Genomic DNA, 19,884 nt, shown 5'->3' on the forward strand with positions numbered 1-19,884 from the left:
TTGAAAACAAATAAAAATGTTCTTGAAAAGTCCTTGAATTTATCTTTGAAGCATCTGTACGATCCCTTTTAAAAATATTTTTATAAATTGATGGGTTTTTCATGTATGCCAGGTTACATAAATACATATGAGGGCACACACAATCCGCTGTCATTCTATCATTCTATTAAGCCCCGTTCACACCGCAGGCGGCCCGTTGCTAGACTTTGCGATCTGTGTCGCTGGTGGGCGTTCCTACTGCTGCCGCCACTCTAAAGTTATTGGTAGACTGCACAACTGGCCATAGTAGCGTTTGAATTGCTGTTTACAAATGATACTGTAAAACTAAGATATACTAATTTGACAAGGAATGAGATCTTTTGCCTCTAAAAATGCGTTTTATATAACCTGCAGCAGTGCTTAATGCATCATATCTTTAAACAAGACAAACGTTATATCAATATATGAATCAAACTCACTCAGAATGCCGAGATGGTTTTCCAAGTATAATTTTTGGGTTTGGCTATTGAGAAGATAACATTTTATTTTAATTCTGCTCAAATGAACGAAAATAGTTGAATAAAGATTCTTTCATTTTGTGAAAATGTGAAACATACAGCTAATGGTGTGGGACCATTTCATCTGTAATGCGCGCAGCCTTTAAGAGGAGATGGAAATATAATTAGTTCCAAGCACATGAATGACTGAAAGTCTTATTTACCAGTGAGAAAATCATAATTCTAGGTGAAACCTGACATAGGAGCTTCCCAGGTACACTTAAATGTAGCATAAGAACTGAGGCCTGAAGCCCAGCCTTTTGCCCATGTTATTACTGTTGGTCCATGTGTTTGATTTCAGGCTTGTCATTTAACGGTTAATAGCAGATTTATAATGGTTGTGATAGGCTGAAAGAGTTTCCCTTGTTTGGATGTCTGTCACAGTTCAAGGCAAGTCTTGTAAGTCAAGAGTTTGTGTGTTTTAATGATTTGGAAGTTTGGTGGGCCATAAGCTAGTGACCTTAATTGTCAGGATAATCGGCTAAGAGTGCCCAATCCCCGCTTGTCTGATTTAACAGCATTTCACACCAGTAATGCTGCTCTAGGGTCACTGAGCTGGAGGACATCAGCGCGCGCGCGCGTGTGTGTGTGTGTGTGTGCAGCCGCAGAAAACAGATGTGTTCTTTAATGAGGAAATAAATTAATAGACAGATATAAAATGTCATAGTGAAAACCAATGTTCTTGTGTTCTAATGCCGCAGTCAGACATTACCAAATCCAACCATCCCTGCTCTCATAAATGAATCATCGTCCTGCATCATAAAGGTATGGTTTATGATGTTTTCTGAAATATGAAGTGCAAAACACTTAAGAGTCCTTTGCCAATAGCTTTTATCCAGCCCTGTATTTTCCTCTGATGTAGCTCTGCAGCCAAAGGCCATACTGCTGTCATGGCTCTATAGTCGCTTTTTGAAACTGTGCAGCCCACCGAAAAACTCTTGAGATTTACAGCGTCCTGGGGATCCTGAGATTGCCCATATGTTGAAAATGTTCAACTTTAGGGATTTATGGAGGAACCTAACAATAAAGCTATCTCTCAGATGGATGAGTATTTGGTGTTAACTGTGAGCTACTATGTGGAGATACCAATAGGATTGTATATTCTGTAGATTCTCATTCCCAACTTCCTGTATGCCATTTTGTATGGAAATAATTTGCCATACTGACAGTTTCCTAATGTGGGAACCTGTACGTGATGGTTAAGATGTAAGACCAACATGTCACCGAAAACACAATGATTTACTCTCAAATCAGCCCCAATCCCCAAAAATCAGTGTCAATAGCTCTTGCGGTCATCAGGCTCATCAGGCAGTCTAATTTTAATGAGCAGGATGTCCTTAGTAGCTCTGATCACGTTTGGCATCACAAACAGGATGTTAGGTAATATTTTCACAGAATGATTGCATTGTGGACTGCTGATAAGAATTCTTTGTGGTACAGAAATGCTTGAGTACTTAATAGCTCCCCTTTCCCTTTTTTCCCTTTCCCTCTTCCTTGAAGGGAGTGAGTGGGTGTTCAATAAAAGGTCAGACTGAGGTGACGCAAGGAGAGAATGAATAGTGTGAAGGGAATGAATGTTCCCACCTCCTCATAAACCCAAAACGGTCTGCAATATCTAGCTGAAATGCACCTCTGATTATTTGCTTGCACGGAATGATTTTATCATTGCTTGGCATTTGTGGCAAAGCTTTTAGATGCATGGTTTTTTTAAGGATATGTATGTGTGTGAATTTTAAGCTCTCCTTTCTGTAGGGTCTTTGCCACCCACCTCAGCATACAGCATTGCATTATCTTTCCTGCAGGGTATGATGTGAATTTCTGTTGGCAGGTTCCAGGAGCTATGAAAAACATGCTCTCAGGCAGCATCATCTGCCCATGAGTGGGGCCAGTGTGAAACAGACTGCCATGCCCAGTAGCTAAGCCTGGTCTGGTTGGTGCCATGCCAGTTTGGGCAGCCATAAATTGTTTGAGTCTCAAGGTGCTGAGAGGAGAAAGGCAATGCCTCATGACACTGCATTGTTACCTCAGAGTCCAATCAAATTTGTGCAAATGTGGCAGGCCAGGTTGGTGTGGGAAAATGTATCAGCTCATTACAGCTATGAAACTGTGTTGTCCCTCTCATTCTTTCAAAATGAGAGGGACAACACACTATTCAGCCATTTAATTCTGCAGTATGATCTAAGGCTACTAAAGAAAATTTAAATGACGGGTAATAATAGATTATGACGGAATTTTTACGACCCTGTCCGTTAAAATGACGGACGATGAGAATGTCTAACAAGCACTGTATGTGACTTTTTTTTTTGTTTTTTGCATAGCCGAATTTCAAACATTACAAGTAAACACGATACTAAGATGGACAGAAAGGGAAAGTTCTTGAAAAGGGAAAAATATTGACGATTGTTAGCCTATGTGGGATAGTGGTGTGTCGTAGAAATTTTTTGTCTGAAAAAGTGTGCTGTGGCAGAAAATAGGTTGGGGAAAACTGCTCTGAACTTTAGATAAAATTCATCACTATTGATGAACACTAGTGATGACAGAATCTCTTGACAATTGGAGTGCTATTCTGTGCATGTTACGTTTTGGTAGCCAGACCAAAGGAAGGAAGGAACAGTGGAAGGAAATGTAATGGTACCACACTTCTGAGTTGTTACCTAGCTACAGTGACAAACAGCTGTCGTCAGTACTCACCTTACTGAAGTAAATGTCCCATAAGTGGGAGTCAAATATGTGAAAAGAGACCTCTGGTGGTATGAGAAGGGGTTGGAAGTGAACAATTGTTTGGACCAAGCAATCAATCATCAGCAATAGAAATTGACCCACAGTTATGCATACATTCCTGGCAAAAGTTAGACAGAGTGCTGGGTCGATGTCCATGTACTGTCAAGCTGGCCTGAAGCAAACACTTAAATCTGTGCCACAAAATACTTGTGCGTCTAGGCCTGTTGAAAGGACAGGGGATAGCAGCCCCCATGCCACAGTGACTTCTAAACCCGAGCCTTGGGGCAGAGTAGCAAATGGGATTTGTCTGAGACAATGCAGCGTGTCGCTTTAAAGCCTTGCTTTTTACGCTCCTACAATCCCTTGCTTTTAGCCAGCATTCTTTGCTAAATAAAATCTTGTACCAAAGACCCCTGCCATTGAGAGCCCAAGTCAGGATTAAGTCCACTTTCAGAACATGGCTTTTGTATGGCTGGTGCTAAAGCTGAAAGAACACCCCGTTCCCTTTTCATTCTTTTTCCATCTGTGTCACTCCATCTCACTTTTTCCCCTACGTCTGAGTGAACGTGTCTCCTTTTTTTTTTCCTCTTCTAAACTCCCTCGTGACACTCTGGCACCTGTTTTCCTCGCTAAAGCAATAATATATAACTGAATTATAACCAAAGATCCCACAATGTGCCTGCCACTCTATGACTTGTCCTGACTGGGCAGTTTCCATGGCAACTGAACCCCTCTATCCAAAAGCAATTTAGCCTGTGTATTGGAGCATACAATGCCTCTACCCGCTAATGGCCTGGCAAATGAATATTTTAGCCTGTAAATATGATGCAGCAATATCACACTGTAATTTGGAGGTGTGAATGAGATAACTTTCCATGTACGAGACGTCCTTTCCCTAGGATTTTGACTTGCCCTCATGATGGAGGTCATAAGGCAATGCAGCTTTGTGATGAAGTGAATGCAGGCGAGAGAGACCTGCTATGCTCATCAGAGAAGATGGGGGTGAAACATGAAATGTACTCTGTGTTCCAAAGATTCTCTCTCTCTGCTCGTTGTACAAACTCTGTCTGGGATCAGATTTTACTCATCTTCTGCCACGAGACAGAAGCCTCTTTGCTAAATGAAATACAACATGTTATTTCACTTTGCACATGCTGAAATTTGTGGCCAGAGGAAATATCTGCATCTGCAGCTGCGTTCCATTCCCCTTGGAATAGATGTAATGGGAATAGGTTCTTTGTCCTTGTTTCAATGCACCACCCTACTCTCTAAACATGTTCATCCAGAGATCCAGCTGCCTGAAGGCCTAATCTATGATAAAAAAATAATTTAAAAAACCCAATAAAAGCCTGCTTCCTTTGTCAAGGGAGGCAGTGAATCTGAAAACACTGCTCCTGAACTGCTTGAAACAGATGGTTTGTAGTCCAGCCATTACTTCTGTGACATAGCTACGTCACTATGTAGCACATTTGCATAGTGCCCACCTAAGGGCTATTTTGGCCCACCCTCAAACAAAGGTAGTTAAAGCCGAGGCCAGGATAAGTTGGTTTAGTGTTGTCGCCATGTCAAGAAGATGCTTTTTTCTTCACTGCGAAAGCAAACCCCCTTTATATCGACTTCCAAAGGCAGACGAATTGAAGTATCAGGGGTTAAAATGTATTTTTACCACTATTCCTCAGCAGTACAACCACAACAATAAAATTCTCAAGAGTATTTATCAGTGGTAAAGTGAGGAGATTTTACTTTACGCCCACTATCCACGGTAGTCCGTGGCTAATTTGCACACTAACTCTCTAATACACCGGTAATGTCCAAACGGGAGTAAACATCTGTTCTCCGTTCATAGCTCTGCAGACAAAAGTTTGGCTACACCCATTCCAGCAAAAGGTGACTATCTTAGATGCACTACCTGTCTTTTACTTGAAGCTTTGTTAGGTTCACAATAATCAACAATGTACTTGGTCCCGAGTTACACTACCGTTGTTACCACGATGAAGAGAAATTTCAGTTACAGCATCACATCTGAAATGTAAGAGAGCTACAAAATAAAAACTTACCACTGTGAAACATCCTGCTCAAGTCCTGCTTGCGAGTGGTTCAGGTCGATCGCTTGTTCTTCCAAACTTTCATTATCGGACTCGGACTAGAGCTGGTACGGAAAAAACAAGCCATTGTTACCATAGTTACAATAGTGTTTACAGCTGCTCAGGAAGCCTCAGGAGCTGAAACTCGTTTAATTGTAAGGGCCATTACATTTCCGACACACGCTATAAGAGGTTGACCAATCACAATAGACTGGGCCAGTTGACCAATCAGAGCAGACTGGGCTTTTCGGAAAGGGGGCTTTAAAGAGACAGGACCTAAAACAGAGCATTTCATTTTCAGAGCATTAGAGCAAATCACAGAGGTTGAAAAGAGGTGCTGCAGCAATGTACAGTATGAGAAAATTAATGTGGCTTTTTTTTACATTAAAGCATGTAAACCTATTCTAGCAAACCCCCAAAATAAAATTATGAACCTGTAAATTTGCATAATATGGGCTCTTTAAATATTCTATGGCAGAATAATCTTTGGGTTGGTGTAAGAATTTATGTCATAAGAAATAGACCGTTTATAAATAATAATAAATAATAAATTGATCAATTGTCACACATTATACATACATTTCTGCTGGAGGATTCTACAGTTAGAACTATAGAGTTCTATATAGTATAGAATTACTGTTTGAAAGTGCTTGAATAGAAAGCATTGTAATGGACGCAAGTCTCTGTCATTTCAAAACAACAGTCCCTGGTGTTTTTCGGGCTTGTTTATGTCCCTTGTTATGCACCAAATCTTTCATCAAATTTTTTTTCTGGTTATTGGGATTTTGGTGAAACAATAAACTGCATCTGGGATTATATTCATTTTGTACTATTGTAGCCTCTATGTCTGTGCCCATCATTGTAAGGAAAGCCTTTATTGATTTTCGGCTGATTAATAAGTTTTCTGCCTTTTCTACCACCTTAGTTATCGTATTGGCAAAATCCACTACCAGCTGACCTCTAGTCATGACTGAACAGCTCTACATTGGTTTGCTAACCCCATGAAATATATTGACTTATTCCTAAAGCCCAAAATTGTACTTCGAACACCGGCCTGTAAAAGTATACTCCTTGTGTATATATATATATATATATATATATATATATATATATATATATATATATATATATATATATTCCTTGAGACTCCAGTTCCATTATACAAATGCAGGTACCTCCTGACTTCCTTAAACACTCGCAATTGACATGCACATCTACTGTTGTTGTTTTTACCTTTGTCTCCTGGTATTGAATGTGATTACGTCGTCTTCTATCGTTTCTTCGTGACAGCAGTGTCTCAGATGTGAATGTTGCTATCTTGTGGACCCACTTATTCGTGCAAATAATTCCAGGTGCATGCGCATTCTGCACGTTCCGAGACACGTGGTTAGAAAAAGTTGGCTGCACGCATTCAGTGCTCGAGCACAATGATGAGATTTGCGTCACATGTCCTGAGATGGGACATGTTGGGGTGGGACATATCGAAGGGCTTGTCCTTTTTATTTTTTTTTGTAGCCAATAGGTTGTAGTTTACGACAAAGCCATCAAACATGTTTTGCTTTTTGCTATTGCTAGTGATTGGTGATATTAAGGGAAAGGGGCATTCTCATTCTACAGAGCATTTTATTGGAAGAATATTTAAAATGCTTATATCTGCTAAAAGTCATTTACCTTGTTGTAAACTAGCATATAGATGACCTAAAAGCTAACAGACATGTCTAAAAACTGGTTGATTTCATGGGTCTTAACAAGCTTCCAGTTTAGTTTTTCTGCTAGACTGCCCTTGAGTTACTAGGTGATAATGATGTGTGTCATACACTTAAAACAAGTTGGTTTCTTTAGAACAGTGAGGCTTAATCTTCATGTCTCGCCCAATCAAATTAAACGCAGACATGCCTGCACTTCCTTGTCCATATTCTTTGAGTGTATGGTACTCATTACCGGCTTTTATGGAGTACCGATCTTTCTGAGTGCACAGCACCAATAAATCGTAGCTGACATGGGTGCCGCAGTTATTGCAGCCAATTTCCACTGGTTAATGACTGGCTTGGCTTCAGGGATGCAAGTGAAGTGGTCTCTTAATTTTGATGCAGATTATTAATAAGAGGATTAAAGAATGGGATTCTATTTGTCCGAAGACATCCTGTCAAAAACTTGGCAACACATGAGCCCCAATCTACAACATCCATGAAACCAATACGGTGTCAGCCAAGTTACTGTATCCATAATTCTGTAGAAGCACACAGGATGAACTGTGTTGCCAGATTTTTTTGTCTGAAGCTGTAGTGCTCCAGTGCTTCCTTTTAAATGTTTGCCAGAAATGTCCATGCTTATGTTTTTTTTGAAGTGCAAGAGTGCTGCCTTTCTCCAGGGGGGTGGACTGAGCACTGTACATGTGTTCCTTTGTGCAATGCATTGTAAAGTGTGTGTTTTCTGAAAAAAGGCTGTGATGCTTGGCACATGCCACTAACACCCCCTTCAATGAAAGTGGATCTGCGTGGAGTCAGAGATCTAACAATGGTTGGTGAATGGAACAATGACTGTGAGAATATCTTCCATTTGAGCGGCCTCAACAGGGCTCTGCAGGCTGAAGCAAGAATCGTTCCTCAATGCTGTTAAAGCCCAGTTGCAGGCAGGCATTACTTCATGCGGACCTCAAGAAGTCCAGGGAAGTGAGGGAGTTTGGTATACCATACTATAGCTATAGCTTCAGAAAGTAAAGCTACCTCTGGTAAAGATTGGCACCCACATAGGCAGGAAAACTGCGCCTCCCCACAGTTTTGAGTTTCCCTAATATCTGCCACACTATCACTGTGTAACAAGAGCCCCAGCTTTTAGTTTGCAAGATTTCTTTTTCATTAAAGTTCATTTTCCCTCACCTCTATTTTGTTTATGGGCTGTTTTGACTCATGATGGAAAAAAAAAGATAAATTATATTTTGCTTTAAGCTAATGAAGCCTGTTTTTAAATTCAAGTCAACGTAAATTAAATTGAGTCCAATATATACTGTCATGATGTATACTTTTGATTTTACTTTATGATTATATATATATATATAAGTAATTAGAGAGTTTTTCCACCCTGGGTAGTTGGGGACTGTGCGTAATATTCATGAGAATAATGCATAAAATCTGGCTTTATTTTTTTCATGCAAAATATTTTGTCTTACATTTAAATTTTGGGTCAAATATGTCACAGACATTTTGGACAGTTTTCATGAGATTGACCCAGTTTGGCTTTGTGTTGGGAACTGTATCATACACCTGTTTCATACTCCATTCAGACTCAGACCCTTCAACTCCATTTGCTTTCACTCTTTCTCTTTGCTTTTGCCTTATTTAACCCCAAACCATGTTTGATCCATTTGTGGTGGAACAAGACTATTATCCGGCTTGTGTGCACGTGTTTGATTGAAAGTAATGTATGGTTAATGTGTGCTGTGGTTGTTTAAAAGGGTCACTGCAGTGAGTATTTGTACACTGAGGGCCTAGCTCGAAGTAAAGTAGAGCAACACTGTGAAGAACCATAGACAAAGGTTATTAATGACGTCTATCACTTATGGTTGTTGTTTTTGCCAATGGCACATCTTTGAGGCCATTAGTGTTACTGTTGTGAAATGAAATTTCCTGTGTTCCAAATTTCACACAGCATACTGTTGCTCTGAGCTTCCTAAATGAGTATACAGCCCTCTGGAGATTCTGTGTAAATGTTGCCATTACATGCAAATTAAAAATTAAAGCTAGCCTTCGAACAAAAGCACACACTTCACAAATATGCATGCTATCCCAATTTTTTTTAAATGAGGGAGTTTGTTCTCCTTCAGCTTGTCATCACAATATCAGAAGAACAGTCACTTTTTTATGCAACACTTGCCTTGGAAAGTTGGATTTCACCAGCGGGAAATCGAAAGTAATTTGCTATAAATCATTATTAAGATGCTATTGATGTGGTTTATGGTGACTGATGAATGCAGGTGATGTTGCTGGTGTGATTACCAGCCATTATCTCCTGCAGGATTATGCTAATCAGTGGAATTGTGATACTCTCTGGCTTGATGATCGCAGTTATTGAGCAATTTACCAGCCTATACCACTCTGAAACTGCTGTCTGCAGAAATAAGGAATGCTTTAAATCATCAATTGGGAGTGAGAGCTGATTAAGCTTGGTTTATTTGCTCCTTACTATTTTTCATGCTCTTTTGCCATACCTCTATCTATTCTGCCTTGTGTAGGTGGTTCTTTGACGTTTGTATGCCGGTGCACACAGGCAGCAATTTTACCAAATAGAGCTCAGTTAGAATGTTACCATATGGTACCCACCACATTATCACAAGATTATCATCAGAATATAGAGTATCATAAGAGTATCAACTCCTCAAGTGTCTCCACACACAGTACTGTAGAGCTCCATTAGAGTGTCACCATAAAGAACATCTCTAGAGTGTCACTGTGTAGAACACCTCTAGTTTTACCATATAGAATTGTAATAGAGTGTCACCATAGACAACACTACTATGTATAGAACTCTACTAGTTTCACCATATATAACTATGTTGCCATGTAGAACTGCACTACTATTTAGAACTCCATTGGTGTCACCATATAGAACTATGATTTACACTAGGGATGTGCGAGACTAGTCGTTTTAACGGTACTGATGCTACTAGTCAACACTGGAATTACTAGTTGTTCAAAATTTTTCCCCATTAAAATGTTTGGCTCTATATATTTTTTTCTTTACAAAGAATGCCCTTAAATTGTAGTCTTGTTAATGTTAGGCCTACATTTTAAATAGAATTAATAAATACGATTATAAAAAAGAGGATATCTGGAGCAGATGTATATAAAGTTTAATTTCACCTCAGGCCACGTGCTTCTCTCTCTCACTTGCAGCATGCACAGGAAAATGTGCAAACTAGCTATGAATTCACTTTGTGGTGGTACAGGAAGCAGATTTCCAAAGCATTGGCTTGCGATTTGCTATGGATGTGTTTTTACATTTAAGTCTTAAGAAATCTGTGCTTGCAAGTTATTTAAAGTTATTAAAGTGCAGGATAATTTCCTCAGGTGTCTTTTGCTTTGAGTAAGTAGCCTAGAAAATTACTATTTTAGGCTAGGGATGCCAATTTTTTTTATTTGTTTATTAATTAAATTTATTACAATTATTTTGACTCTGCTGATCAAGAAAGCTATTTTCAACGATGTTCCGACTGCTTAATGCTTCATTCTGTGTGCACATCATGTTTCGAACAATGCATTAGGTTTATTGTACATTTCTCACAGACCTATTTTTTCTATCCTAGCTGTTTTATTTGGGGTTCAAGCCTGAAGGGCTAGAAACCCTATTGTTTTTGTCAGGATTTTTTCTGCCCTAAAACTGAATGTGCAGACCAAACTGTAAGGCCTAGACACTTGAAACTACTCTGGCTGGCTGTCTATATGCATGGAATCGGCCTATAGGTGGCTCTATAGTGAACAACATCAACAACATTTTGGGCCATAACACTTGAACCATAAGGGATAGAAACAAAATAATTTTGGCATTATAAGCTCTGGCTAATTTTCCCTCTATTTTGGATTGTTTGAAAAAATAAATATATATATATATATAAATGAACTCATCCTTGGCCGTTCACCCGATCGGAACCAAACCAGTGCAGAAAGAGTCTCAATATGAAAAGTTATCAACTTTTGTTTTTGTATCAACAAGTTTTGAACTTTTGATTTATCGTTGTGCGGTACACCAAAAAGTATATAGTTTCGATCGGATTACCCGAAACACATCTTAATACCAGGTTGTGGCAGGGCGGAGGGCGGGGCCAGGTCGTGATTCTACACACCTGTAGAATCCCTTATCAGGCTAATCAAGCCTCCGACAGGGATAAAGGCCGACTGTGGAGGATGGTGCGGGAGAGAGAGATCGTTTACGGACATGTCCGTCGTGTATGTGTTTGTCTTTTGTTTAAGTTTCTCATTAAACTATTATTTATATTGTCAAGCCGGTTCTTACCTCCTCCTTTCCATTGAACTGCGTTACACAGGTGTAAACCAATATGTTGCCAATAGAACTGCACTATCATAAAGATCTCCATTAGTGTTAACACATAGAACTATGCTACCATACAGAGTTGTGGCCTGATACTAAACTAAGGTGCATCAAACACACTAGCCCCCTTTTATTCTATAGGATGAAGGGATTTCTTGAGGGAACTCTTTGACCTTTAAAAACACGTCTGTATTCATTAATATACATGTCCTACCTCTATCACCTGTTTTCATCAGGTTCAGACGTTTAGTGTTTATAACCTCAGTAAAGCTGATGGAGAGCTGTTGACACGACTGATTATGGAGCTGTCTTTCATTTCATATTACCTGTCTCCCTCATCTAGTCACTCATACAGCTGTTTCTCTAGCCTTTATTCCCACATAGCCTCTCTTAGAACTCAATACAATCTAAGGCCAAACACACAGCTGTGTCTGATTCACCGGTGTGTGTATGTTAAGCAGGAGTGATATTTGAGATGGCGTCATTTAGTGCCCTTTCACCTCAATGATTTGCATCAGGTCCCGTTAATGCTTCATGCCAGTTATATGGAGCAGGAGATTTGGGCGTAGATAGGCCGATGAGTGAGCAAATAACGTGAATATTGACAGTGGCAGCGCAGCAGGTTTGTGTTGGAGCTGCTCTTTGGATGCAATCCAACCTAAACGAAGCCTAAAAGAAACAGAATAATACTTTTTGACTGCCCGTTCACATCCAAACTCTCCTCAGAGTAAAATTATGTCATCAGTTATGCATCTAAGACTTTAATCAGACTGTGTAGGAATGGGGTAATTGGCAAACTCTCCACCGCGCATTTCCTTAATTTTTCATGTTCAGCATCACTCACTGTATGTAGAACTCCACTAATATTAGCATGTAGAACTCCATTAGAGTGTCACTGTATATAATTGTTCTACTTACCATTTAAAACACCACTAAATCCATTAGAGTGTTACCAATAGATACCATCTAATGTTTCCAAAAAGAATGCCATTAGAGTGTCACCATAAAATTATATTGCAATGAGCTGAATGGAGACTTGAGAGACGCTTCCTCCCACTGAAACTTTATCCGCTGGTTGTTGCTGTTTGACAGAGTTACTTTAGAAAGATGACTGCTATACACATTGTTTGAGCTCACATTTCTTAATATTTCACCCGAATCACCCGAATTTTGGAGAAATTGCCTCCCTTGCCTACTCGGAGAAATCATGACTGATGCATGTCCATGAACAGAATGGATGCCCAAACCATAACATTCTCAGAACTACTTGCTGAAGAGTAGAGTTATGATAAAACATTCATGTCTGTTGCACCTGGGTTTCATGCACTACATGTTTCACATCAGTCAGTTGCAGTTACTGCAGTTTACTTTCATAGCTAACACTCATCCATTAGACCTTCACATGTCCATGTTCTGAATAATTTAACAGCTTCATTCTCAGAAGCCAAGAATGAAGACGCCAGTGACTCTCACAGCCGTGAGACTACACACAAGCAAACGTCTTTGTAGAATGATGGTTTAATCGCTGTCTTTTTAGCCCGTGTGCCACGGTGTGAGATGGCAGAAAGAAGCTGTGCGCCCCTTGAATTACCTCAGATACCAGTCTCTTTAACATTGAATTAGCCCTGTAGCTGCTTCATTCTGGCCCTCAGCTAATTCTTCGTCAGCTATCTTCGACTCTGGATTGTACTTAATTCAATTCGCCACAATTCTAAGTCTCTTTATACTTCAGAGCGCAAGGAAGCTGTTTAAACTTAAGCTGTTTAATCTTTAAGCTTCACATGGACTTGATAAAGATGGAAAAGTAATGATGACGGTATCCCTAATGGTTAAAAATAAGACTAAAGAGTTTTGTGGAGAAAACTGAGAGGAAATTATCTTTGATAATGTTGTTATTTCTCTCCAGCACACTATTTGACAGGGGAACCTGCAATCCAGCCACCTGAATTGGCTTTTAAAAATTCTTAAAGTGCATCTTGGTTATAAAACTGATTTTTAAGGTTCTTGGAAGCTAGTTGGTCAAATAGCATTCCAGCCCTGCTGGAAATCCACAATATAGTGACAGTGACTGTAAACTGTTACTGCAACTGTTAAGTGAATTCGCCCCATAGTCTTTCCTCGTTCTTTTACTTGTTTTCACTGTGAATGTCCTTGATTCCCAAGATTCTCACAGTCCTCTTTTCATTCTCTATGTGTAGATGAAACTATGGAACAAGTACAAGGTGACCAGTATTCCCTCCCTGGTTTTCATTGATGCTGCCACGGGGAAGGTGGTATGTCGGAATGGCCTTCTTGTGGTACGGGACGATCCGACAGGTGAGTACTAGCTTTCGATTTCCACTGACCCATTTAAACTTTTTCAATGCTTTCCCCTATCCCACCTAAATATGCAGAGATCACTTGATGTAAGTCATTTGTAGGTTGATTCCATTGAAATGTGTAGCACCATGACATTACCAAAACTTGGTTTGTTTGAAGCATCCCAACAAGCCCGACACAGCAACATTGTCTCAATCAATGGTGTGAGTTTGTGGTGGGAGCACCTGTTTTACCAACCAATGGAAGGGAACACGGGTGGAGTGTTCGGTGAATCATAGTTTTGCTATTCCACAGTTGCAGTTTGGGGCACTAGTGGCTCAGAAATTAAACACTTTACCTTTAACTTGACTCAGCTTTTGCATTCTCAGTCTGTCACATTACACACTTGATTTGGCACCAACTTACATGGCTGTCCTTCACTGCTCTTCACCTGTGCATATGGTAAAAGTATTTAAAGACCTCAATGCATTTGATAGCCCTCAGTCCCTGGTGGTGTCATCTGCATACTTTACATCTTGCTCTTAAAACAGCACCAAGCCTTTCGCTGTGCAGCCGAAAGAAAAAGGCAGGGAGTCTCTACATCTGTAGGAAAACAACGATGGTTCGGAAGAATTTGTCATGTGATTAACATGACAGATTGCCCTCCACAGCCTAATGAGACCCTGCTCCAACAGTAACCAGTGGTAACAGTGAAAAAATAACTCTGTGATTCATGAAGTGCCACAGTGCCTTTCTGAAACACTGCAGTGCAGGATTGATAACTCTGCTTTCACCGTGATGACATAGCCAAGGGCTTTTGTTCGAAAGCATGTGAGGACTGGAATATGTGGTGCGTTTGTATATGCGTGTGTGTGTGTGTGTGTGAGTGAGTGTGTGTGTGTGTGTGTGTGTACTCTGTAGTTAGAACAGGAGTAGGTTCAGAAGCAGTGGGTTTGAAATGGTGGGAATGGGTCCTTTCATGACAAAAGACCCCAGGCTGAATGTGTGGGTGTTTCAGAATCCCAACAACTTGCAGAAACGTCTTAGTGCTTTGCCCCAATTCTGGCTAATAAAGTCTATAATAAAGAACCACACTCATGTAAAAGCTCTGTTCCAAAACCTTGTGAGCTGTCTTGATGTCGACGAACTACAACCACCAATCCACTGTTTTTCAATTGTCATCCTGTGTAAACACACCAAGATGGGCATGTTGACCACTGCACTACGTTTTACTGCTTTTCTAGCATGTTGCGCTGAAGCGTCATATTTTTTAAGACAGCTTGTAAAGTTAAAAAGAACTTATAAATGTATGTTTTGAGACCTGTGTGACACATAAATGGTGGTCGATAGCACACATACAGCGTTTCATCTGGAAAGCATCGCATTCTAGTTAACATCTGTAAAAGATCAGATTTACAAACATTATAAACCATAAATGTCTCAATCATCATCTGAATGTATTATTGACATCCGAGAGGAAATGTCTTCTAGACGTATTTTAGATGAGCAACCAACCTAAAAAATAAGTCTTCTAGAACTGTGAGTTGACTTACAATTAATTCTAATAGTTTTACATTAGCATGTTGCTACGCTAATGACATAGTACTCTAGGCATAAATAAGATATTTATACAAATTTAATTATAACTGTCTAATTAAAAACTGACTATTTATTGGAAAATGTGGCTATTAAATGAATGTTTATTAGGGCTGAAACGATTAGTTGACGTTATCGACAATGTCAACAATAAGAAAAAATCTCAACATAAATGTTCTTTGTCGAATAGTGGAGGAGAGGAAGAATTACACAGCTCACAGTCCAGATGCACACTAAACGTTCCAAACAACTTCAGGTGATGTAGATCGCAAAGTATGACAAAATAAGTAAATACAAAAGCCCTCTCATTGTGGAATAATATGGAAGCAGATCATGTAAATAACTACAAACTCTGAAACAGGCATTTCTCGATGTGGTCAGTGCCTCTTCTATGAGTTGTGCGAATGTCCCGATCTAACCGGGAGAGACTGAAACTGAACACGGCTGATGCACACTCTGTCTTGGAGACACTCGTCCCTTGAGCATGCACGCTTGCTACAGCTAGATTATAACATGATGGCTCGTGACTTATTGAACCATAATATACGTGTCATTGTGCATTTCTTATCATGAAGAATATTGGCAATATGCAGCTTTATTAATAAGAGAGAGTTCAAAGATGGATCGAAGTGAACAGAAATGTGAGAGAGGAAGTCTTCGCCCCATTATACACTGCAACAAAATACATTTTTGATTTGTTTTGGTTTCGGCTTGTTTTCCAATATACATATCTTAAAGTTCTTTAAAACAACATATATTTTCTTTAGCAGCTATACTGCAGAAGAAAGAATTGTTATCTGAAGAATGTTGAATTTAACATTAAAAATACAAATATTTAAAAAAGATTAATTCACCTGAGAAGCAGCATATAAGATATACTTGTATACAAAATACACTTATCCAGTATTTAAGATAAATTCTCTTAAATTAAGTAAATTAAGGATTTGTAACTATTAAAAATGAACTATTTTAAATAGAAAAAAGACAAAACACTTGATAACAATAGGATTTTTTGCAGTGAAGTTTTTAATGAATTAAAAATGAATTTAAATGAATTATTCCCTTTTAATTCAGTGAATGTCATTTAGAGTTATTTATAAAGATGATTTTAACCGCTTTATTGTTAGTGAGGGTGTTTAATACAACCTTTTAAGTCAGGGCAAAAGCTGAAAAGTATTTGGTTAAGAGCTAATGATTAATAATTATAATAATCGCAGGATAGTCGAATAATCTAATAATCGTTAGATTAATCGATTATCAAAATAATCTTTAGTTGCTGCCCTAATGTTTATAGTCTCGCCATCTTAGATCACTTTTTGGAGCTCATTGCTAGACATTCTGTAGATTGCCTTCTGTATCTAGGTTACATGCAATGTTGCCTTAGAATATGGTTAAAACAAGGTTTCTCAATGCTGCTGCCTACCTTTTGGAACAACCTTTGCATTTGGAGTGGGTTTGTGTTCCCTTAATGCCATTTAGGTAGACAGCTCACAAGGAACAGAGCTAAAACACTTCTCTGGACTCTGTCTAGATCCTCTACGTTGAGCTCTTCTAGCCCTGCCGATCCATCTTGAAACAATGGAAACAACTTGAAGTAAGAGAAAGAGAATGATTGGAGATGCTTTTTGCATACTGTTTGGTGCATTATGGATCATAGCAACTCAAATTAAGACCAAATTTTGCATCTGCTCTCATTCGCATCTGTCACTCAGTTTGATTTCCATGTGCCGTCTGATGCAAAGGCTCATGTGAATTATAAATAGGTGAATGACACATGCATGCGTATAATATCTGTAGCTGTGCTGGCAGTGAATGGAGGATTGTGTAACAGTAATCAGAGTCGTGTCTCAGCTCTGCTCCCACCCGTCCTGCAGGCCTGGAGTTCCCCTGGGGGCCGAAGCCCTTTGCGGAGGTGGTGGCTGGGCCCTTGCTCAGGAACAACAGGCAGACGACAGAGAGCAATGCCCTCGAGGGATCCTTCGTGGGGGTTTACTTCTCTGCACACTGGGTGAGTTTGTGTGTTTGTATCCCAGTCATACTTGAGGGACAAAAATACTGAAAAGTAGCCCCCCAAAGTTAAAGCTTTTTGTTCATGACCTAAAAAAGTGATCTATAATTAAAAAATATTTTTTAGTGGTGTTTGGCAAGGTTCTCGAATGTGCATACCTCTGCTGATGAACAAATGACTCTTATGAAATGATTAATTTGAATGTACAGCACGAAATGTATGGCGCTAACAGAGTGCTCCTATTCCCAAATGAATGACTGGTCCATTTAAATCTACTTAACAAAACATACAGATAGACAGGTGTTGTACAAATAAGTCTTATGAGCCAGTTCTTTTGACTCTACATCTTAAAATGTACAGAGCTTCCTACCAAAGCTGAATGACTTTTATGAGCACGTTCTTTTTAGTAAAACTGAAAACGCGCCAAACCGCAAGTCATGAAATTTGTTATGTTGCTTGAAATTAACTAATAATTCATAGTTTGTTCATTACTGGATGGTTGTTGGTATGACAATGTGTAGTTCAAGATACACATTTTGAGTAAGGGCTGGACGATTAATTAAATACATTTGAATACGCAATATGATGACGTAGTGAGATTAACAAAGGACTTTGATTTAATTTAATAAATAGTCTGCATTAGCTGCTCGCTGTGCTTACTGTATGTGCACAACTCTGTTCTCTGTAGTGTTACACTAGTGATGTTTCATTCATGAAATAATCTGTCTGTAAATAATAATTCATGTGACAATAATAATTTATGTGAACAAATCTCCATATACTGACTAATATTTCTCGTTCACTGACGTCTCTCCCTTTCAAAGCCTATGAGCTCTAGTTTGAAGAACGAGACTGCTTTGGTGGATTTTCATGCATGTAAAGATTGACTATAGCATTCGAGTGTGGGCTGTGAAGAAGCATAGCTTTGGTTTGACCCCCTTTACTGAACCAGCCGACTACACATTACATGAACGAACTGAATGTACTAAACAGGTTAACGTTTATGGGTATGCACAAAAATCAATCCCCAATTTATGAATGTGTAAAAGTGACTGAAGATCATACAGTTTAAATGACATGAATTAATGGAATGGAGATGTTTTGCTCTGATGCATAGTGTAGGATATTATTAGGGTTTTCTGGAACGTTTTATATGTATTGGTAAAAGTTTAGTCCAGCATTTGACTAAATATAGGAAAATAAGACATGCCATTTGTGGTGAAAACGGTTATGGTGTTTAAACTCTATTTTTAAAGTGTCTTCGTACATTTGAAGACATGCCTGTTTAATTTGTGTTACTTCTAAAGACAATAGCATTAGAGTACTTAGTTCGTGAATGAACTGAATGTACTGGTAAACTCGACATTAATAAATCTGTCTTCTCTTTCGTGAATGAGGATCTGCTGTTCAGCTGAATGAGAGGAGGAGCTGCACGTATCATTCAACAAGAAAAGGGGCCGGATTAATTATGACTAAACGTGAGCGATGACCACATATTACAATGATGTACGTTAAATTCCTTAGGATTCCTATCCTGATTATTATTGCTCATATTTAAATTTGGGGGTTTCAATGCATAATTAGTCTCTCACAGCAAATTACGCTATTTATACACAATCTGCTGTAAAATAAAATGGGCAAAAAAGGTCCCTTAAATTTAGCAAAATGAATGTGAGATCTGAGTCATATCTAGGGACCAGAAAATCATAGAAACTTAAGGGTGGGCTCTTTTGACTTGGGCCAGTACCACCACTTTTCTTCAGAAAATCTCAAATGAAAAATATCTACATTTTGGGTTTTCGTTAGGGTTGTGGTATGCCCCAATTTAGATGGAATCATATAAACGTGTTTACGTGTGTGTTTGTTTAGGGATGCCAATTGTAGCAAGCACTCTTCCGAATGGCATCAGCAGCAATTCAATGATTGGGGAGGTGCGATTGAGGGCACAACCTTTACTTTGGGGTTTCCCAGCATATGAAAACATTTCTACAGAAACGTTTTTATTTCCCACCATTAAAGTCATTTCCTTCTCCTCTATACTCTGGCCAGTACATGACACACACAATCACATTCTCAGTGGAACTGTTTTTTGTCTGGTAGCTTTCAGAATCATTTCATACCGTCTCTTTAGCAAATACGGGGCACTGCGTGTGCCAGCCCACAATCATGGTTCCACGGCGGGGCAGGGGCTTGCTTTTCCAGTCACCTCCTTTTCCAAACCTAGACAAATTGTAAAGATGAACCACAAAACCAGGCTGTATATTTCAGTTTATTATTCCAGCACCACATTCCTCACTCCTAACCAGCTTAAAGTAAACCCGCATTAAAGTTACATTAGAGTGAGTGTGCCAGGAGAATGTACTGTTGCCACTGCTTGGTCAACTACTGCCTCTTTGTTTTTTTTCTATTGAAAATGACCTTCGATAACCTCAGGGAAACAGGAACGTTGTTCCAAACCCGTATGACATTATTTCTTATGAATAACACAAAAGGAGATGATTTGATGAATATTGCGGTCCATCTTTTAACTCCTTTTATCCCCTTCAATTCTGGTGCATTTTAGCCCTTAGACTTCCAGTCAAATTTTCTGTTCGTG

This window comes from Xyrauchen texanus, chromosome 38, assembly GCF_025860055.1.
Source record: "Xyrauchen texanus isolate HMW12.3.18 chromosome 38, RBS_HiC_50CHRs, whole genome shotgun sequence".
Classification (NCBI taxonomy): domain Eukaryota; kingdom Metazoa; phylum Chordata; class Actinopteri; order Cypriniformes; family Catostomidae; genus Xyrauchen; species Xyrauchen texanus.